Genomic DNA, 24,778 nt, shown 5'->3' with positions numbered 1-24,778 from the left:
ACTTTGAAACCTTGGTTAAGGCCCTTAAATGACTAATTGGAGTATGAAACAATTATGTAAAGTGGATTAGGCAGTTGGTAGGGTATTCGCGAAAGCGTCGCCTTAAAATTCATAACGGTTAATTTATTAAAAATGATGGAGTCGAGGGTACTCGAACGACTTATTGGATTTGTTAAGCGTAGAAATGACCATAAGCAAACGTTAGGGTTCAATTGGTTAAAGTCTAGTTTCTTAAGCGACCGTGGTTTAATTATGGCTTATGTTGTTTTTCATAGGTTACCGGACCCACTCTAAGCTTAAGTCTACCCCAGAGCACTCAGGCAAGTTTTCTACCCGTTATACTGTTGTTGTGATGTGAATATATGTATATGCATTATCTTGTGATAAGTGCATGATTGTTATTAGCAAATTTTGCGATATATTGGAGCATGCTGATATGGTATATATGCATGTCTGTTTCGTAATCTTTATATCTAATTATTGATTCAAATGCTTATAAGTTGCATAATACCTATGCTGGAGATAAGCAGTAGTTGCGTATACCCTTAGTATAGGGGACCCAAAGGTGAACATTTTCTAAACCAGGAGTCGATGTTCCCGAGTATAATATATATATATATTTATTTTTATATATATAGATATAGTTTTCAAAACTATTAATCGAATAAGGCTTATTCGATAACTTTATTTTATTTAATGAATATTATTTTGAATATTCATTCGAGGACTTATGACTCCGCTTATTTTATTAAATAAATATTATTTTGAATATTCATTCGAGGACTTATGACTCTGCTTCTTTTATTAAATAATATTCTTTATTTTATTAAAGAATAATGTTTCGATAATCAAACTTATTTTCGATTATTCAAATAAAGATCGTACTTTCGTATAAGTATATCTTTGGTTATTTATTATTCATTTCAAGTATAAGTTTTAAAACTTCTACTTCAATTATTTTTATAAGGATTATTCTTGTGGGAATATTATTTAAATAATAATATTCAAATATTTTCTAATATATTGGGACTGATTTATTTTATTAAATCAGCATTACTCCAAACATTCTTAAAAATGTTTTCGAGTCTTCAAAATGATTTTCAAAGTTAGAGCGGATCCCAAAACTCGTTTTCAAATTTAAGATCTTCCTTTCGAAGGGGATTTAAATACTCGCTCAAAAATCTGAGGGATCCGGCTCCGTGATGGATTCTTATATTCGCAACAAGGTTGTTGTTTTGATAAAAGAGTTTTTGATTACTTACCCAACACTCGGGAAGTAAAATTCTTGGAATAAGTTAATCCATTAACAGGCATCGCCTGGGCAATATCGGTGAGTTTTTCTTTCCAACTAGATGCGACTTCTTGGTGGAATCGTATCGACAAGTTCCTACTTGGGGAAAGGGGAGACGAGCTTTATGTTTCAGAGTCATGGATTTCATCTGAACTAGGAGTGGCGTAAGTGGTCGAGTGGCGCCGGCCCAGCCTTATTATATTGGCCCAAATGGCCTGGAAGTTCCCCTAAGACGGTCTATTCCTTAGGAGTCCAGTGTTCGGTTGACAAGTAAATCCGACAGGTTCTCCTCTACATGTAGAAAATGCTGGGGTTGCACTACTGCGACTGATCATCGTAAGTGGTCTTCCTGGCGCGGCAAACTCCCGTAATGAGTTCATCATCCAGTTTGGATATTTCTGCAACACTACCCGGAGTATTCAATCGAAAGGCTACGTATGGGTGATTGCTGAGGCATTGACAGGGTCAAACGGTTATAATGATGTTTCCCTCAAATGAAGTATCTCGTAACTTCATTTCTTTTAAACAACATTTCAAGGATTGAATCTATTCAAGTCTTATCTTGCAGTCTCATCTATGTGATGAACTTTCGAAAGTGTTTATACCTTGAACGGTGGTGGTTCAAGTAGTATTCGGAAAAGATATAAGTATATTGGAGTATCTTGTAACTTCATCTTTTCAACTTATATCCAGTTAATGATTATCTTATGAATGACAAAGATTTTCAGAAAAACGTTGAGACAAGGTTAGATATATGAGATCACCTTACAACGATATTTTTATACAGTTATAAACTGGAACTCTGTGTATATTATACATGTCAGAGGATTTCAAAGATTATGAAAAGTATATATGTATATATATACTGAATATTTTGTGACTTGGTCGCATTAAGATATCAACTTGGTTCATTTCTTCTTGACCAAGACTTTCATGAGTACTATGAGAATGCTCATATATTGTTATTTTTTATACATATTATTTCGGTGGGCTTGTTGCTCACCCTTGCTTTCTTCTTTCATCACACAACAACAGATAGAAAAGATGAACAGGACCAAGCTTCCAATTCGCAAGCGGTTAGGAAACGTTCTGCAGGTTTTCTGGAAGCGTTGATGCCGTCGTAGCTGAGGTATGAACTACCAATAGGCTAGGCTTTCAACTATTGATGAACCAGACTTATGTATATTATGAATTGTAATAATGGCAAAGAATATGTAAATTATTCAGAAACCCTTTTGAGGTGAAATGGTTTATAATTGTGGAGTAAAATGACTTGTGTTATTTTTGGTATTCATCTCTGAGACTATAACTTGTGGTGTGTGTGTGTGTATATTGTGGGGTCACAGTACGCAGCAGTTGGTTGATTGTTAAGGTTAAGTATTATTAAGGGAAATGGAACTCGTGACAACCCGGATCCCTGACCCCGGATCTGGGGGTGTTACAGAAATGGTATCAGAGCTAAGCGTTATAAACCTCAGAGATGATGTGGCGTTAAAATAATAAGTTCACTAAGATAATAAGGACTCTTGCCAAGTTCATAGTCGGACTACCTAACGTAGTACTGACAGTTAAAACCCTTATGGGAACCCTTATAAATATCGTGATAGAAGCGTAGTTCGTTATCGTATATGGTAGTGGGACTCCGAACCCTGAGGTTGAGGAGCAACAGCGCGATGATGTGTTATTACTAATTGGAGATCGGATTGTAGATCCGATAGAGTGTCCTAACGCAGGACCGGATGATGTTCATATTGAGGATGTAGCGGTTGAGGATGTTGTCCTAGAAGGGATTGTTGCCGAGGAGGATCCCGTGGAGGATCCTGACAAGAATGAATAAAGGACCACTGAGGAATTGATGACCATGGTTAGGGAAATTACCAGAGGTAGGATTGGTCGGTCACTACCGGAGGTTCGTTCAAGTTTGTAAAGATAGTAGCCCCTTTAACGCGGCTTACTCGTAAGACTGAGAAGTTTGAATGGATAGATAAATGCGAAAAAAAAGCTTTTAAGAACTAAAGCAAAGGATGGTAGCGGCCCCTATGTTGGCGTTGCCGGATGAAAAAGGAGATTTTGTGAATTGTAGTGACGCTTCGCATAAGGAGTTATGGTGCTTCTTATACAGCACAACAAGGTAATCGCGCACACGTCAAGACAATTAAGGGAATATAAAATTTGATATCCCCCATGATCTTGAGCTCATGGCAATAGTTTTACATTAAAGATTGGAGGCACTACTTGTATAAAGAGAAGTGCGGAGTTTACACGAACCCCAAGAGCTCAAGTATATTTTACGCAGAAAGAGCTCAACATGTGCCAGAGGAGGTGGTTAGAGCTAATCAAGGATTATGATTATGAGATTATTTATCAGCCAGGGAAAGCCAAAATGGTGGCTAATACCCTTAGTTTAAAGGAGACACTCAAGATGAAAATGTCTTTGGGAGAGTTGATAAGAGATTTTAAGAAAATGGAAATAGAAGTGAAGGTAACCGGAGCCGGTACCGAAAAGCTGTTTGAAATTATAATGCGGCCCGAGTTATTGGAAAAGATTAGATTGTGCCAAGAAAAGTGATGAATGAAGGCAGAGAGTCAATGACTGGAGAAGAGATTAATACCAAGAAAGATGATAAGGGAATAATGAGGTATTTCTACAGAATTTGGGTTCCAAACGTTTAAGAGCTAAGGACTGGATCTTAGATGAAATCCATAGTTCAAGGAATAAGATTTAAGGCAAACCCTGAATGTGATAGTCAGGAAGGTCGCCATCAAGAAAGAAAGAACCCATAATATAATGAAATGAAAAACAAGGATTTTTAACGTATAAGATAACCCCGATTATGGGAGAAGGTTGGAACATTTCATACTGAGAAAACAGAAGTCGAACAAGATAGGGAGAATCAGGATGGTACTCCTATCAAGCAATTCATGGACCTGCCTAAACAGAACTTAGACTATTATCCCCAACCACCACACTGAGAAAACAATGCGGTGAGAAATTCTTTCTGGTCCTTTAAGTCGCTAAGCTCTCAGAGTTCCAAAGAACAAGCTGATCCAGTCGAGTCAAGAGCTTGGCTAAAGGAAATATAGGAATCATTTGAGATTCTAAATGAGTGATGAAGCACAAAAGACTGTTTTTGTCACTTACCCTCCTAAGAGAGAGACCACCCGCTGGTGAAAGGCCAAGGAAGACACGGAGCAAGAGATTATAATAAACTGATTTAAGTTCAGTCAATTGTTTTCAGGAAAGTACTTCCCAAGGTTATGGAGATAGTGTAGAAGCTTTAGAGCCAGAATAAAGGCAGACGAGTATGATGAATAATGAATCTAAGTTGTAAAAGTTGTCAAGATTCGTTCTGAGGACACGAATCTAGAATGACGGGATGTTTGAAATCAATGCTTATGTTGTGTTGGTTCATGAAATAATGATAAGAGAAAGGAAAATAAAAAGAAACTGAAGTGGAAAGGAATATAAAGGCAATAGAGTTTGAAAAATGATAAGGGAGTTGGGCATGAGGAAACCCTAAAGACTCGTAGCAATAGAAATAGAAAAGTATGTAATCGTCAGGATGAGGGTGATTCACCATGAGTTAAAATTGATGGTTGAAGGCATAAGAGATACATATATTGTACCCCCTTTAAGTTGGGAAAATTCGAGGAAACCTTGAGATAGTTCAAAGGATAAACAATGAGACACGGATAGACTGAGGAGACAAGAAAGTTATAAATTAGGAAAATTAGATGAAGGAAGTGACCTTCAAGAATGTGAAGTGTAAGACCGGGGGCATGATACCCAAAAAGGGAGACACCAGGTATGAAAGACATCCCAACATTGAGATGACTGTTGAGATAAACAACAAAAGTAAATAAGGATTTATTAAGAAGAAGTTCACGTTGAACATGACCAATATCTTCCAGGACATCCCTGTTGTCATTACCAAACTAGGAAAGAAAAGCGGGTAACCATTGTTATCTTTTGAAGGCCATATGTGTTGACCTCAGTTTAAATAAGGATGCTATTATCAAATTGGTATAGACTATCTGGGTGGGAATGATTGAATAAGATAATCTATCAAGGATATATGACTTGATTTATCCATGGAAGGATGCAAGTACCTTTTTAAAGGTGGAATTAAGGATATAACTTCGATAACTTGAGATGAACCCTAGGGGAATGTATAAAGGTTGGCATTTCACCCTTAATAGGGACAATATGAGTTTTGATAGTATGGAATGAAGGATTAAGGCAACAACAATTTTTAAAGATCAGTGGAGAAAGTTTTCAGAACTCTATAGACAATGATTCTAGTATTAGTAGATGGTATCTTGATATGCCCTATACCTAGGGTGTACATGATGAAGGATTTAAGGATAAGCTTAGAGGTTTTACAAGGAGAAAGGTAATATTCAAAGTTCTCAAGAATAGAAATTTTGAGAAGAAAAAAAATGTGACGCAATAATAATAATGCCAGGTGGGCACGTGTTAAACCATAAGAAGTATAGATTGAATCAATGAAGGTCAGAATTGTTAAAGCACGAAGGGCCCAAGATAAGAGGCGTCCTAAGTATGATCAAGAGTCAATCGTGACAATGTTAACCTCTAAAAGACCGAGGCAATAACTTATGGAAAAATGATGATCTATTTTTTTAACCAAGGCGTAATGAAGAGCATTTTTACACAAGCAGTGATTGGAAATGAGGTAGAAAATTTAGTTGAAGGTCATTTAAAAGACATTGATTGTAAGGAAATTTTACTATCAGGAAAGGCCAAAGAGGTGGCCAACACTTTAAGTGTAAGAGGACAATTATTGGCGCTCGTGCCAGAGGAATACAGTAATAATGGTTAAAGCCGTGAAGTTTGTATTAAGGTTTGGAATATTGACATTCCATCTGATGACTATGCAATACCCAGCCGTAATAGTAGTTTGGTAAAGGTTTAATTCATATAATCGCCATGAGCGGGCTATCTATCTTAGAAGGTACTATCTTGAGATAAGCCAGGACCATGTTACGGAATGACTAAATGAACCTTTGAGATGCATGTCTCCCAATAAAGACATATGATTAAGAATGGTATTAACCTGCTATCGTTGCCTTCATTGAAACTCTTCTGCAATTTTATCTGCTTGATGTGATGAAAGTACGTCAGGATCTAGAGTGTTCTTCATGAATTATGAATGGTGATTATGTTAACTCCTTAGAAGAATTTGATACGACAGGTATGGACTCCGTATGGTTAACTATTAAGATCCAAGGAAAACGAATGACTACAGTAGGTCAGTGGTGGACCATAGTAATGCAACAATGATTCTGCGAGTAATAAGCCGATTACAGTCGTGAGAGTTGTATTGGAATGGATGTTGAGATTGAGTACCACTAATCGGGTCGTGGTGGTGTATAAGTTATCATTGATAGACTATTTAAGTAGATTATCTACCTATTGAATACTTATTCCTTCTTATCAATAGAGAGTCATATTACTATACGAGGAAGGTTGCAGTGCAAGCATAGAATTCTAGTAACGATGATGTCTAGAATGAGATCCCAGATTCGATTTTCGATGTCGAGGGAGTTTCAAAGGTGATTATGTATAAGCTCAAGGAAGAGCATGGGTCCATAGAATGATGGACGGAATAGCAAAAATATTTAGGCATGTGAAATACGATGATATAATACTTGATGTTGATATATATACGTATATGTTTTGTTCTCCTATGACAAACCTCTATAGTTCAGAGGTAGATTCCAAGCCAGATATTTTATGGCAGTATATTTTATATATATACAATTCTCTTCCGTTTGTTCTTTTCTCTTCTTTTCATTTCATGTAAGCTGAGAAGAAAAACCCTTCCAGAAGGGGAGGTATTGCCGAATGACTATCTATCTGTGTGATAGAAGCCTAGTAGGATACCACATGTTGTTTAATTGTTTGTCAAGTACTAAAGGCTGGCCACCTTCTGTACTAACTATGCGATATAACAAGTGTTCATGATCATAGTGATCTCTCAATAAATTATTTTACTTCTATATGATTGATCAAACTTTGGAAAATAGAAACAGCTGAAAAAGGAGTAGTAAAGTTATGGTGGTATTCGGAATGGAAACACGTTCGTGATACTAAGGTTGACGTGGTTATTAAAACGTTATAGAACGCTAATGAGCAAAAGTATAACCAGTATAATATTAGGTGCGGAAGATAGTAATGACTATGAACAAGAAAAGAAGGAGTATTGAGAAGCAAAAGCTATAATGCTAGAAGCTAAGATGAGAGTCTGTGCAATAGACTTGAAAGAAATTGGAATGATCACTTAACACGGATTGAGTTTTCTTACGACAATAGATCATATGTCATTATTGAGATATCGTCTTATGAGATCCTTGAGGGAAGACAATGTCGATCTCCCTTATGATAGGATGAAGTTGAAGAGCGCTAGATGCTCAGACCAGCAGTGGTCCAAAGGACCAGGGATATAATAGACCTAATCAGAGGACGGCTGGTAGCAGACCAAGATGGACATAAAAAGTATGTTGATTTGACACGAAAGGACAAGGAATAGGAAATAGGGGACCTAGTAATATTAAAGGTATCCCTTGGAAAGGATGGATGAGATTCGGAAAGAAAGGAAAGCTAAGCCCACGAATTGTTGGACCCTTTGAGGTATTAAGACGTATTGGGAAGTTAGCATATGAGCTAGTCCTACCCCCGAACATGTAGCAAGTTCATAACGTGTTCCACGTATCAATATTAAGGAAGTATAATTCGGATGCCAGACAAATAGGGGCATATGAGCGCATAGATATGCAACCCGACATAACCTATATGGAGCAACCAGGAAGGGTTATAGATTGAAAAGGAACAAGTGCTTAGGAGAAAGGCTATCAAACTAGTCAGAGTTTGATGGTAGAACCACAATGTGGGAAGATTAACTTGAGAGTTAGAAAGTGCAATGCTAAGAAAGTATCCCTATTCATTTTTTCCTGATTCCGGGACGGAATCCTTTTAAGGAGGGTAGACTGTAATAACCCCAAAATTTTTGAACTTTTAGTAACCCTTATGAATAGTGTTTTGCTGATTATGCTGAAAAAGAAAACTTTCCATGTCACACTATGTAGGGGTTCTTCTAGTGTTATTCTGAGATCTTATTAGTACTTTATATGGGATATAAGTGTGTGTAAAGATCGTCAGAATCCAAATCCGAACACTTTGATTTTTTTCCCGAAAATCCACCAGATACCGAAAGAATTGAGTATAAGGTAACATGATTAAAAAGATTTAAATTCAAGGATTATAAGAGAGGATCATAACAGGAATATAAATTATTAAGAAGGGTTTAGGGGAACCCAAGTAATAAGATCCCGGGTATGATCTCTCAAATGATAAACGAGAACGAAAGTTAAGCGAACCGTAAAACAAATACGCGACCAAGAGACAAGCTTGTACAAGAAGCCAAGGATTGTGACATCATCAAACCACAAGGAAGAGACATGTGGCAAATGGATGACATAGACATGGTGACATAAGCATGACAAATGGAGGGATTGTTGGTTGATTACAAGCCACACAAATTTTACCATGGTTAAAAGGTAATTAAGTAAAACAAAAGGAAACAACCAAGCAAAACAAATCAAAAACACAAAACACAAATTAGAAGTTAACTTTTGCTTTCCAAGAACAAAAGCTCTCGGCCCAAACCAGAGAAGCAACTTCAAACTACCATATCTCCTTCAATACTCACTCAAATAATATGTTCTATAGCTCTTTGGAAAGGTATTGAGATGGCCTACAACTCTTGTTCACAAGTCTCGTCCAAATAAGCATGGTAAGACCCTCGTTTTGACAGTTCTTTCAATCTGACTTTTAGAAACTTCAAAACCTAACTTTGTGTTCTTGATTTCTTTGGAAAGATCAAGCTTGTAGGAGGCTCCCTAGACTTCCTAGCTACTCTAATCACTCCAAGGAAGGTATAACACCTCCAAACCCTAGCTTTACTTTGAGTATTACGATGGTTTTGATGGTTATAGTAAATGAGAAGCATGATGCTTGTGTGTTTAGAGTTTGGATTGGATTTGTAGTGATTTGGATGTTGAAATCTTGTTTATAGTTAATGAAACTTAAGTATAGCTAGTAGTTCATGTGTGGGGTTGTATAAATTGGAAAATCTTGAGGTTTGGGGACTGATGTATAAGGTTTGGATGAGGGTTGGTTGTATTGTTGGTTGTGAGTTGAATGGTGGTTGTTTGGAGTGGTTTAAAACTTGGTAATCGCGTAAACATAGTCGTCGTAATGCCCAATTTCATAAAACTGCTTGTTCTTAGTGTTCTGGATAGAGAGCTAACTATTGAATCTGTGACTTTGTCATGTTTAGTTAGATTATGTCGTAAGCTTCATTTTGATATGTGGTTCGCTTGAATCCGATGTACGGTTTAGGAGAAACAACCGTTTTAAGTAACGGCGTTTCGCGAACGAACCATTACCCCTCGCCTTACTTTGAAACCTTAGTTAAGGCCCTTAAATGACTAATTGCAGTATGAAACAATTATGTAAAGTGGACTAGGCAGTTGGTAGGGTATTCGCGAAAGCGTCGCCTTAAAATTCGTAACGGTTAATTTATTAAATATGGTGGAGCCGAGGGTACTCGAACGACTTATGTGATTTGTTAAGCGTGGAAATGACCATAAGCAAACGTTAGGGTTCAATTGGTTAAAGTCTAGTTTCTTAAGCGACCGAGGTTTAATTCCGGCTTATGTTGTTGTTCATAGGTTACTGGACCCACTCTAAGCTTAAGTCTACCCCAGAGCACTCAGGCAAGTTTTCTACTCGTTATACTGTTGTTGTGATGTAAATATATGTATATGCATTATCTTGTGATAAGTGCATGATTGTTATTAGCAAATTCTGCGATATATTGGAGCATGCTGATATGGTATATATGCATGTCTGTTTCATAATCTTTATATCTAATTGTTGATTCAAATGCTTATAAGTTGCATAATACCTATGCTGGAGATAAGCAGTAGTTGCGTATACCCTTAGTATAGGGGACCCAAAGGTGAACATTTTCTAAACCGGGAGTCGATGTTCCCGAGTATAATATATATATATATTTATTTATATATATATAGATATAGTTTTCAAAACTATTAATCGAATAAGGTTTATTTGATAACTTTATTTTATTTAATGAATATTATTTTGAATATTCATTCGAGGACTTATGACTCCACTTATTTTATTAAATGAATATTATTTTGAATATTCATTCGAGGACTTATGACTCTGCTTCTTTTATTAAATAATATTCTTTATTTTATTAAAGAATAATGTTTCGATAATCAAACTTATTTTCGATTATTCAAATAAAGATCGTACTTTCGTATAAGTATATATTTGGTTATTTATTATTCATTTCAAGTATAAGTTTTAAAACTTCTACTTCAATTATTTTTATAAGGATTATCCTTGTGGGAATATTATTTAAATAATAATATTAAGATATTTTCTAATATATCGGGACTGATTTATTTTATTAAATCAGCATTACTCCAAACATTCTTAAAAATGTTTTCGAGTCTTCAAAATGATTTTAAAAGTTAGAGCGGATCCCAAAACTCGTTTTCAAATTTAAGATCTTCCTTTCGAAGGGGATTTAAATACTCGCTCAAAAATCTGAGGGATCCGGCTCCGTGATGGATTCTTATATTCGCAACAAGGTTGTTGTTTTGATAAAAGAGTTTTTGATTATTTACCCAACACTCGGGAAGTAAAATTCTTGGAATAAGTTAATCCATTAACAGGCATCGCCTGGGAAATATCAATGAGTTTTTCTTTCCAACTAGATGCGACTTCTTGGTGGAGTCGTATTAACAAGTTCCTACTTGGGGAAAGGGGAGACGAGCTTTACGTTTCAGAGTCATGGATTTCATCTGAACTAGGAGTGGCGTAAGTGGTCGTGTGGCGCCGGCCCAGCCTTATTATATTGGCCCAAATGGCCTGGAAGTTCCGCTAAGACGGTCCATTCCTTAGGAGTCCAGTGTTCGGTTGACAAGTAAATCCGACAGGTTCTCCTCTACATGTAGAAAATGGTGGGGTTGCACTACTGCGACTGATCATTGTAAGTGGTCTTCTTGGCGCGGCAAACTCCCGTAATGAGTTCATCATCCAGTCTGGATATTTCTGCAACACTACCTGGAGTATTCAATCGAAAGGCTACGTATGGGTGATTGCTGAGGCATTGACAGGGTCAAACGGTTATAATGATGTTTCCCTCAAATGAAGTATCTCGTAACTTCATTTATTTTAAACAACATTTCAAGGATTGAATCTATTCAAGTCTTATCTTGTAGTCTCATCTATGTGATGAACTTTCAAAAGTGTTTATACCTTGAACGGTGGTGGTTCAAGTAGTATTCGGAAAAGATATAAGTATATTGGAGTATCTTGTAACTTCATCTTTTCAACTTATATCCAGTTAATGATTATCTTTTGAATGACAAAGATTTTCAGAAAAACGTTGAGACAAGATTAGATATATGAGATCACCTTGCAACGATATTTTTATACAGTTATAAACTGGAACTCTGTGTATATTATACATGTCAGAGGATTTCAAAGATTGTGAAAAGTATATATGTATATATACTGAATATTTTACGACTTGGTCGCGTTAAGATATCAACTTGGTTCATTTCTTCTTGACCAAGACTTTCATGAGTACTATGAGAATGCTCATATATTGTTAATTTTTATACATATTATTTCGGTGGGCTTGTTGCTCACCCTTGCTTTCTTCTTTCATCACACCACAACAGATAGAAAAGATGAACAGGACCAAGCTTCTAATTCGCAAGCGGTTAGGAAACGTTCTGCAGTTTTCTGGAAGCGTTGATGTCATCGTAGCTGAGGTAGGAACTACCAATAGGCTAGGCTTTCAACTATTGATGAACCAGACTTATGTATATTATGAATTGTAATAATGGCACAGAATATGTAAATTATTCAAAAACCCTTTTGAGGTGAAATGGTTTATAATTGTGGAGTAAAATGACTTGTGTTATTTTTGGTATTCATCTCTGAGACTATAACTTGTGGTGTGTGTGTGTATATTATGGGGTCACAGTACGCAGCAGTTGGTTGATTGTTAATGTTAAGTATTATTAAGGGAAATGGAACTCGTGACAACCCGGATCCCTGACCCCGGATCTGGGGGTGTTACAATTGACAAGACTTTATTCTACCTCAACCATGGAAAGGACTTACTTTTGGTACAGATATATGTTGATGATATCATATTTGGATCTACTAATTCCAAACTGTGTGAGAAGTTTGCAAAGCTAATACAGTCAAGATATCAAATGAGTATGATGGGAGAACTCAGCTATTTTCTGGGCCTTCAAGTCAAGCAGACTGAAGAGGGCACTTTTATCTGTCAATCCAAGTACACCAGAAATTTACTGAAGAAATTTGGAATGCAAGAGTGTTCAACTGCATCCACTCCCATGGCCACTGCAACCAAGTTAGATAAGGATACTGGTAAATCAGTAGATATTACTAACTACAGAGGTATTATTGGCTCGTTACTCTATCTAACTGCAAGTAGACCTGATGTCATGTATGCTACCTGTCTTTGTGCAAGATTTCAGGCTGATCCAAGAGAACCTCACTTATTAGCTGTGAAAAAAAATTTCAAGTACCTTAAGGGTACAGCTGATCTAGGATTGTGGTATCCTAGGGAATCAGATTTTAAGCTAATTGGTTACTCATATGCAGATTTTGCAGGATGCAAAATAGACAGGAAAAGCACTAGTGGAAGCTGCCAATTTCTTGGAGGCAGATTGGTTTCTTGGTTTAGCAAGAAACAAAAGTCAATTTCCACATCAACTACAGAAGCAGAATATATTGCTGCAGGAAGCTGTTGTGCACATATTCTTTGGATGAAGAATCAGCTACTGGATTATGGGTTAGAATTTTCTAAAATCCCTATTTACTGTGATAATCAAAGTGTTATTGGTATGACAGGTAATCTAGTTCAATATTCAATGATAATGCACATCAGCAGTAGGTATCATTTCATAAGGGAACATTTGGATGAAGGTACAGTGGAATTGCATTTTGTTCCAACAGATAAACAGTTAGAAGATATCTTCACAAAACCACTATGTGAAGTTACTTTTATAAGATTGGTGAATGAACTTGGAATGGTTTCAGGTTCTTTCTCTAAATCTGCTTAATTTTTGTTCTCATGCATCAGACTTTATGATCAGTGTTTACAGATTGTATTATCTATATGTAATCTGTGCTTAATTTGAAAATTCATTAAATGTTGATTGTTATATGATGTGGATTTATATACTCTGATAAGTGTTTTGAATGTTCTGTGACTATTCAATCCAATGAGGATAACTGTGCTAGATATTGACCTAGTAGTCTTTAACATACTAGAAATCCCATGTTTGAATTAGTTGTTTATGTGGAAACTCATTAACACAAGCAGATTCTGATATTGAGCTTAGTCAAGTTTACTTTGTGTATCTTATTACTAAGTCACAAACTAGATTCTTGTTTCTTATCTGTCAAATTCTGATGTCAGTAAATCTTAATAATGAACTAAGTGCTGATAAGCCTCACTTATCAAAAGAAAAGAAAAGAAAAGAATAAAAGTCAGGTACTCCTTTGAGATCTAGAGTAAAAATGTGGAAGGGAAGACCCAAGTGCATTGCTGGTATTAAGTAATATGCATTAGAAAAGCAAAAAAAATTCTTGGTGACTTTTCACACTCTATGATTACTGGAGAAATACTCTGATAACAGCATAAATTCTGATAAGCAGTCGTGACTCACTTACACTGAGAAGCCACTGTAAAAAGGAATTTCAAGCATAAAATGAGCACAAACAGTTGAGTGGACTCTTGCATAAATTTGTTCTATAGTAGACATCATGACTGAAGACAGATTTTAAGCATTTTTCTTAGTTATGCCTTATTTCTAAGATGTACTGAAGTTTATTAGACTTTAATCTTTATCTGATATTTTGCTGAATGCACACACTTTCACTCCATATGAATGATGAAAATTACCGTGGTGATTTTGTTTTTGACAAACAATTAAGTGTTATTTGCATAAATTCTGAGGACAAATTCTGATGGAAGTTCTGATGATTTAACTCTGAAGAAAACAAGTCAGTATTTGTATGAAGAATCACAGAAAAAGATATTCACTTTTTGAGTACAGAAGCCATGTTCTGATGATTGTTAAAATCAGATATAAGTTAAGTTCTGATATTAAATCCTGATGGAATCCTTGATGCTTACGTGGCATTTTTCTATACTTGACTTATTTGTGATAATATCTGGAACAGTCATAGTTAAATCAGAATAATTTGGGTGAGATAAAAATAGTCATAATCATTATGGGTTAGTGGTTAATGTGTATGTCTCGAAAAACTGCATGTACACAGTAATTGTTAATTATTTCCCATACCCATTAACTCTTGCTTTAGATTTTTTACTGACTGTTATTATTACACATCAGTCTAGGGAGTCGAGGGATCATTATTTTTACTTGTAATTGTTAAACAGTCATCGGGTCCCTTGGTATTCCATTGCCTATTTAAATGACTGATCATTCATCAGTAAAATCACATCTTTTCATTTCTCTCAACCAATGGCACATTTTAGTTGGTTTTACTGCTATAGCACAGAAAATGTGACCGTTTTTCAAAATGGAATTCCGACTCCATATCCTATCAACAATATTCCATTCGACATCTGGATTCAACTTCCAGCCAACATTAAAAATGATCTGATGTCTTTCCAAAGAGAAGTTTATCTTCGTATTCTTAAACAGCAGGAGCAACTCATTCATCTTGTTGTTCTCTTTGTTGCAAGTAGGAAGAAGAATTAATTGACATCCATTCGTTTCTCTTCACCGTCAGCTTTGTCAGGCTTCTTAGACTAGGACTAAGGTTGTTGATGTTAAGATTCTTGGAATAGGACTATCTTGTAATTTTTGCATGTAATTGATAAATTTCATGAATTTTACTCATCTGATATATTAATGAAATTTCCTTTAATTGCAAGATTTGGTCTTTGTTTCTCAAATTATGTGACTGTGCATGTTTTAATTGCAATTTGTTAATCTTTACTTCATCGATTTTTAATTTTATCCTGTGATGAATGTTTTGATTCAATAATGGTCAATAATAACTTTTGATGATTTGAGGAAACAACTGAAGCACGAGTTCATGCATCTGAACCTGTGATAATTGAAGCTGAGAATGTTACTTCTCAGAAAGAGAAAGCAGCTCAAAGTTCTGATACTTTGAAAAGGAAATCTGTAAATTCTGATGTTGTTAAAGCAACTCCTTCATTGGCAAGGAGATTGAAGAAAATGAAGGCTAGGAGCTATTTGGCTAAGGCTATATCAGAAGATACTGAAGAAGCTGAGGAAGGGGATCAGGAATCTCTGATCTCACAGGAACCAATTATCATTGAAGCCCTTCCAGCTCAAGCCAAAGACACTGCTAATGACACAGTTGTTACCCCTCATGTCTCTCCTATTAAAGCTACAGATGATGCTAATGAACAAACTGACAATTCTGAAATAGATATTCATAATTTGAATATTCCTGAAGTTCTTTATCTGGAAGCTCCATTTACATCAAAGACACCAGCTCTGGAGATAAATTCTGCTGATCAGAATTTAGATGATGTTATTCCTGAATCTCCAGTTGCTTCACACACTGTTGAGCTATCAGAATAGAATGAGTCTTCCTCAATTTCTGATGACAGTGTTTCTGTTGAGACTCCAGTACCTACTCTGCGAAAGGAAGAATTTATGAAGAAATTTGTTGAAAAGGAAGCACCTATTCCTTGGGAGGATACTCATAGAGGTGTTGAGTGGACCAAGAAGTGGAATGAATCATATTTTATTCCATGTTTTAAAGTTCTGACAGAGCATATTGCAAAAGCTGATGAGTTGCTCACAAATACTGATTTCAAGACACAACTCAAGATCACAGCTCTGTCTACAAAACATCTTCAAGGTCTACATACTTATACTCATGAAAAGGTTGATACACTCAGAGAAAAAGTTGATAAGCTAGATCTACAGATCAAGCTTGACAAGAACAGGTATATCATACCTATTTCTGAAAAAGTTGAAGCCATTGAGAAAACTCAAGAGGAGCAACAGGCCCAAATTGTTGAGGTCCTGGCTAATCAAGCTTCTCAGATAGCTCAATTGGATGAAATCCAATCTTCAGTTGAACTTCTTATTTCTCTTTTACTTCCTGATGATGCCAAAAAGGGGGAGAAGGTAGTTAAGTCCAAATGCTCACCTACTCAAGAACTGAAGAAAAAGGATGATAAAGGTGATGACCAGGGAAACTCTGAAAAGAGCAGAGGTCAAAGAAAAGTTCAAGGAAAATCTTTCATTCAGAACAAGTCAAGTTCTGATGTTGTGAATGCTCAAAGACTGAAGTCAAGTGGTGATAAGCAAAGTCTGATGTCAAGTTCTGATATTCTGATTCAGTCAGGATCTGAAGACTCTCAGAAGTTTTTGCAAACTTTGAAGTTAAAGGGGAAGCAGACTACTGTTTATTACAAAGATCCTAAAATCCAGACACTTGATGAGGAGATAGTAAGAAGATTATTTCTGAAACACAATCCAGGAATGGATTTAGAAACTCTCAAGGAGGAAGAAGCTAGATTTGCTGCTGAAAAGACAAATCCTAAGTCTAAAGCTTCTGATGCAAAGAAACCTCTAAGGCCTAAGGAAAAAGGCATTGTGATCAAAGAAAAGTTAAATCCTGAAACTTTAAAGTTCAAGACTAGATCACAGACTGAGACTGATCCCAAAGACCAGGGAAAGGAAAAATTGATGAACCAACCAAGTCATTGGACTTGAAAACTTCTCAAGATCTGATGAAACCAGTGTGTAAAATGGTTCAAGTAACTGATGATAATCTTGTTGAAGATGAAACTGTTCAAATTCTGAAAAGAAGAAAGATAAATGAAGATTCTAAAACAACCTCTAACACTGCTCAAGTTGTTGTTCAGAATAAAGGACAGGAAGGTACAGAAGAAACAGCAAATTCTGATCAAGCTATCAAGACATCAACTACTGACAATGCTCAAGTTGATTTGGATAAAATGACAATTGCTGATAAGAAGAAGCTGTTATGGAAGAAAGCTACTCCAGTTGAACTAAAATCCTATCTCATGATTAATCAACTTGCTACATTTGAAATCCAAGCAACCTAGAGATAGAGCTGGATTAGGTTCTGACGAAGAGAAGATTCAAACAGGAGTAGAGGTTACTCTAAGAGATCCTTTCATGTTGACAGACAAACCATATGAACAAATCAAACAAAGGCACCTTGACAAGGTGTTGTCTGCTCAAATTGTGATAGATGCTCATGACAAAGAGAATCTAAAAGAGAAATTGATCATATTTCTCAATGATGGAAGGATTTATAGATTAGCTGATACTGATGTATTAAAGAAGTCTATCAGAGAACTTCAACATATTTACTATCTTCTGGAAGTAAAATCTGATGTTACAAGAAGATGGTCAGAATACATTTTGAAGGTTATAAGAGATCTATTCAGAATCTCTGGTACAAAGACTTCTCATTACAGTCCAATGATTACTGAAGGTGATGGAAGAGAAATTCCTATGCTGAAGAATTCTACTAAGGTGGAAGTTATTCTGAAAGGAAGATGCTTATGTTTTAATGAAAACTCTTCACATCTAAGGTTATCAGACTTGGTGATGGACTTGAAAGAACATCCATTCAAGCTCTCAGAACAGCCATTTATCAAATTGGTGATAGTAAAGAAGAAGAACTGATGCAGGTCAAAGAACAGTTAGCTGAAGTTCTGAAGAAAGCTGAAGATAATCTGATAAATGATTTTGTTAAGAATCATTATGGATTCAGATTGATTCAGTGATGTTGGAAAAACTGGATGTTTTGTAAGTTGTAGTTAATAGTCTTATTAAACTCTTATTGCATTTGAACTTAAATGTTTTTGACATCATCAAATCTATTAACTTGTATATTTCTGCATAATTTACAAGTTGGGGAAGATTGTTGGATATATTTGAGATGTCATGCCTAATATGTTTCATGTTTAGTTTTCAGATCTTAACTAACAGGAAATATCAGTTCTTACTGGAATCAGGACGAACTGGAAATCAGGACTTAAGGATATCGGGACTTAGATTATCAGAAGATAATATCAGAAGATGGATATCAGAAGATGGATATCAGAACTTAAGTATTGGAGGACTAACAGTTAAGGAAGGAAGCTGATTTACAGGAAAGAAGATCGAGACTAATACAAGAAGAAGATATGCATGGAAAGAGTTAGAGGACTAGAAGAATTATATAAGATATTGAAAGGAATATGTCCTAAGTCCAATCATGTATTAGGATTTAGAAATAACTTTTTATGTAATCTGTTTTGATTTCATTGATATTAATAAAAGACTTGTTTTGTTTTTATTACGGACTCTATCTATTTAAGTGTTTAAATAAGATATACCATAGTTTAGAGTAAAGCTTTTTATGGATTATGATGAGATCATAATAGTGAGACCTAAAAGATGATAACTCTAAACTTAAATAGTTCCTGGTCGTAGGATTACTAACTGGTAATTAATAATCCGCAAAGATCGGTACATACTATGCTTGCTTCATTATGAAGGATGTCTGTTCTCATAGACATTTGTGTGGTGACACTATAGCTAGTATGTAGGTGCTTATTATAGAATAAGTTCACTGAACATGACTCGCACAGCTGAACAACTGATGGAGTTCACTCACGTGTCAGCAGTTGTTCACATAGTGATAGTTGTACAAGTATCCTTAGACTTGAGGTCATCATAGTCATCTTGTGTACACTGAACTATGTTTTGGTTTAGTTCTTAGTCTCCAGGGACAATTATTAGGGCTCTACTGGGTATAGGAATTTGTATACGAAGATAGTGTATGATCAATATAGGATCTACCCCTTCCAGTGAAGGAAGCGAATGTTCAAGGCTGATCCACTTATGCTAGTTCAGGAATCTCTGGCCAGAGTGAATGAAATTAGAAAGGAGTTTCTAATTTGCATAGAACTACGCATAGTAAATGGTAAGCAAGTGATTGAATTAGATAGGCTTGACACGAGATCCATGCCTTGTATTTAATCGGGACATTGTAGGGAAGAAGGAGTTTATTGTACGGTAACTATTTACTGAATAGGTTCTTGGTATTCTAAGCAGTGAATTCATATTATCCGGATAGTCGCGATATGCTGAGAAGTATCCCTCACGATGTAGAATAAATATGATTAATTAATTAATCATATTTAATAAATTAGAGAATTTATATAAATAATGATAAAATAGTTTTATTATTATTTATTTCTACTACCGGCTTAATATTGAACCTACAAGGTCACACCATAAAAAGAGAATGATTTAATAGTGGAGGAATTAATTAATAATGGCTGATAATTATTTATTTATGAAATAAATAATTAATTAGAAAATTTAATAATTAATTAAATGAGATTTAATTGATTATAAATTAATTAAAAAAAGTTCTTAATATTATTAATTAAAGGATTTAATTTTTGGAAATTAAATCAAGAGAGAGAATTATTTCTAAAGTGTTTAGAAAAAGGATTAATAATTAAAATGTATTTTAATTATTAATGAGAATAATAAATGGGATAATAATAATAATATTTATGGGAAAATTTCAGCTGAAAATTTTGCCTATAAATATACTATTATAAACCCTATTTTCATTCGAACCCAAAAACCCAAAAGTTTTAGAAAACCAAATTCTCTCCACCTCCTCCTCCTCCTTAACGTCGTTTTCTTGGTGGATACCGGTGGAGTGCTTCACGTTTGAGGAGCAGCTGCTAAGGATCTCCGATCGTTGCTTTTGGATCGCTATTAAAGGTTAGTAATCGATCTCTATGTTTTTACCACGATTTATATGCTTTTATTTTGGATTTTATATGTGTAAAAGTGTTTTACCATGCCTCCGCTGCGATTAAAATCAAACAATGGTATCAGAGCATAGGTTGTATGCATATAGATCTGTGGTAAAAATTTCAGAATTTTATGTGCTTGTATGAATTAATTATGATTTTTACAAGTTATATCATGGATTAATTTTGTCTGATGAGAAATCGTTTCTCAGAATAATTTTGAATGTTGATCTGGGTTCTACAAGTGTTGTAGATCGTCTGGGTATTTTTTTCATAATTTTATGATGTATAGATTTTTTATTATGAATTTTTAAAGTTGTTGCAATTAAATTCGTAATTAAATAATCACACATATATATATAAATTGTAAGTTTGTATATGTATATATCTGCTGTACTGCTGTTGCTTGTCTGTCTACTACTGCACGGAAGAAAAGTACAGAGAATGACAGATCAGGCGGCATGTTGTTCGAGGAGGGAAAAAGACGGCGGCTGCTGCGAGAAAAAAAAAGGGTGTCGCGCATTTCGGGAATGCGTTACACCCTGTGACACATTCACGGAATGCGTTACACCTTTTAATGGCTTAAAAGGGTTGTAACGCATTACCGAAATGCGTTACAGGGCTTGCAACGCGTTCCTGTAATGTGTTACAGCCCGACTGTTCACATTAAATTTGATTTTCTGGGAGTTTCGTAACTCCGTTTTGGGCGTGCAATATATCGTTGGATTCGTTTTTCCGAGACGAATCTAATGGTGTGATCAAATTTTAGTTTATATAAAAGTTTTGAACTGTTTATATTTCCATGAAGTGTTTTAAAGCTGTTTTTGGCTGTTTTAATTGCTTTTAAATGCTTCATGTGATACATAGAGATGTATAATGCTTAGACTAATATGCTAGATGATGTAACATGCCTACCTTGATGTTTATTCATGTTTATATATTTGATATATGCTTAGTTTATCATGCGATGATAGATTTAGGTGAACTTAAATGAACATAAGGCGTTTGTTAGACAACCTAGTATAGTGAAATTGTTTCATAACCTTAATAACAATATTATGAATACAATCATGAGATTCTTGTGTTTGTGAAACACGTAATTGAATATGAATTTTCGATATGAGAGAAAGGATGATTCTGTCAACAACAGATTTCTATCTGTAAGAAAGGGTTATTAAGTGACGCCTCTTGACAATGTTCCACCCGATCTGGAAATCATCTGATTATTGATTATTGATTTGAAATATTTAATTTAAAAGGAAGAATCTCTTTATAATATGATTATGATTATAACGTAATATAATCCCTCTAAAATTAAATAATATCAAGTAGTAATTGGCCGATGATACAACGGGCTTGTGTCGGTCATAGCCTTCCAACATGATAGAAAGTAGTTCTTATTTTTGAATCATTGTCAGTTCATGCTACAGCCGAGGGCTATGATTTCGAAATAAGAAAAACTTGTCTATTACATAGAGATGTGTACATTGAATAAGAATTTAAAGGTCGGTACGTGCCACAGCCGTGGGGCTTTGGGAACTGATTCAACTGTACGGAATGTTGGGTTAGACTTGACTTAGAATATTGAGTTTGTCGTGCCACAGCCGAGACTCAATTATTCAAGAGGCTAAAGTTTGATTAGGGAATAGCATTAGATGTAATTGATAAGAGTTGTCTGCCTATTGAACATTACATGGCGTTTCGTGCCACAGCCGGGGTTGTGTAATGGAATATAGGATCCCTATTTCCACTATCATTATGAATGCTTAATTTTTCATGTAGGGGGTTGAATAAATTAGATAAACTAGTGGGAGCCACTTATGAATAAAGACCCGATTCATATAGTGTTTTAAAATGAAATCGAATATTTGCTGAGTGTTTTTATATGTTTATCATTTACAGATTTACAATATACATTATGTCTTCTGCACTATCACTCAGGAGCATACTGGATGCTCACAAATTGACTGGTCCTAATTATGCTGACTGGCTTCGAAACTTGAGAATTGTTCTCAGGATTGAGAAGCTGGAATACGTGATTGACTCACCTAAGCCTACTGAACCTGCTAGTGATGCACATAATGATGAACATATTGTGTATCGTAAGTGGTAGATGATGCAAATGTTGCTCAATGCATCATGCTAGCTTCCATGAACATTGAGCTACAGAAGCAACATGAGCATATGGATGCTCACACTATCCTCATGCATCTACAAGAGTTGTATGATGTGGCAGGGAGGACAGCTCGATATGAGATATCGAAGGAGCTGTTCGGTTGTAGGATGTCTGAGGGATCATCTGTGAATGACCATGTACTTAAGATGATCAATTTGATTGAACATCTTGGATAACTTGGTTTTGCCATGGATGGGGAGCTGAGCCAAGACTTGATCTTGCAATCGCTTCCGAGTTCGTTCTCGCAGTTTGTTGTGAACTTTCACATGAATAAGTTGGATGTCAGCCTGCCTGAACTCCACAACATGTTGAAGACTGCGGAATCGAATTTTCCCCCTAAGAAGAGTTCTGTTCTTCTAATTGGTGAAGGTTCCAATCCTAAGAAAAGGAAGAGGAACTCTTCCAAGAAGAAGAAAGTAGGTGAAGAAAAGCCGGTTCCACCAAAAGCTGAAGACCCCGAAGAGAAAAATTGTTTGCTTTCACTGTAACAAGGTGCGGCACTGGAAGAGGAACTGCAAGGTTTACCTTGCAGAAATGAAGAAGAAGAAGGGTAGTGAGACTACCGCTTCTGATTCAGGTATGTTCATGATAGAAGTGAATATGTCATTAAATCAAATTTCTACTTGGGTATTAGATACCGCCTGTGGTTCTCATATCTGCAATTTGTTGTAGGGACCAAGGAGAAGTAGGACTCTTGAGGAAGAGGAGGTGATTCTACTGATGGGAAATGGAGCAAGAGTTGCAGCTGAAGATGTAGAATCATTTTATTTACATATGCCTACGGGCAAGACTATTGTTTTAAATAATTATTATTTTGTTCCCTCGATTGTGAAGAATATTATTCCCATGTTAGACTTGGCTGGATTTTCATTTATTATTGAGAATAATGAATGTTCTATTCTTAGAGATAATATTCTTTATGGACGTGGTACTTTAAATAATTGTCTGTATAAATATGACATAATTTACTTCAGATTGAACAAACTAATAAAAGAAAAGGGATGATGAAAATCTCACTTCATAGTGGCACTGCAGTCTCCATTTAGTAGACATGGAGAGAGGACTGCAAATTTGCTAGGAATGGTACACACAGATGTATGTGGACCAATGTCTAAGCAAGCCATGGGTGGATTTTCATACTTCATTACTTTCATAGATGATAGATCTAGATTCGGATATGTGTTTGATGAAACACAAGTCTGAAGCCTTTGAAAAGTTCAAAGAGTATAAGTATGAAGTGGAGAAACAAACCAAATATAGTATTATAATTCTTCGATTAGATCGAGGTGGTGAATACTTTAATGGAGTGTTTCTAGATTATCTCAAAGTAAATGGTATAGTCTCCCAGTGGACTCCTTCAGATTGGTATCTGAAAGGAGAAATCGAACTTTGTTAGACATAGTTCGGTCCATGATGAGCTATGAGAATCTTCCAGTATTCCTATGGGGTTATGCATTGGAAACCTCAGCATATTTACTGAATAAGGTGCCTTCCAAATCTGTTCCTCAAACTCCGTATGAGATATGGAAAGAAAGGAAACCGAGTCTTAAACACGTTAAGATTTGGGGATGTCCAGTTTATGTCAAGTAAGTTGACCCAGATAAGCTGGAATATCGATCCGTAAAATGTAGTTTTGTGGGATATCCTAAAGAGACTTTAGGGTATTACTTTTACACCGATCATCGGGTGTTTGTCTCCAGACATGCTACCTTCTTGGAAAAGGAGTTTATCCTTGAAGGAAACAGTGGGAGCAAAATTGAACTTGATGAAGTTCAAGAAGCACAAACTACTATGGATCAAGTGGAAACACCTGTTCTGACTGAACAACCTTTTATGGAACAGCCCATTCATAGAACAGGGAGAGTGTCTCGCCAACCTGAGAGGTAATATGGCCTTGTCATTAAGAATGACAATGAGTTGTCGATCATTGATGATGACGACCCTGTGACCTATAATGAGGCTATGAGTAGTGTTGACTCAGAGAAATGGCATAGTGCCATGAAATCCAAAAAGGAATCTATGTAAACGGTATACGAAAGAATGATTGGAGCAGATGGCCAGGTGGAGACCTATAAGGCCAGGCTTGTGGCAAAAGGATTCAAACAAAGGCAATGGATTGACTTTGATGAAACCTTTTACCTGTAGCCCTGTTAAAATCAGTTCGGATTTTGCTTGCGATTGCTGCTTACTACGACTATGAGATCTGGCATATAGCCAGATGGTTTTCTTTCCGAGGGAAATGAAAACCTAGTGTGTAAGCTACTGCGAACCATATGTGGTTTAAAGCAAGCTTCTCGTAGATGGAATATCCGTTTTGATGAGACAATCAAAGAG

This window comes from Apium graveolens, chromosome 1 (assembly GCF_009905375.1).
Source record: "Apium graveolens cultivar Ventura chromosome 1, ASM990537v1, whole genome shotgun sequence".
Lineage (NCBI taxonomy): Eukaryota > Viridiplantae > Streptophyta > Magnoliopsida > Apiales > Apiaceae > Apium > Apium graveolens.
Note: the sequence above shows the minus strand (reverse complement) of the source record.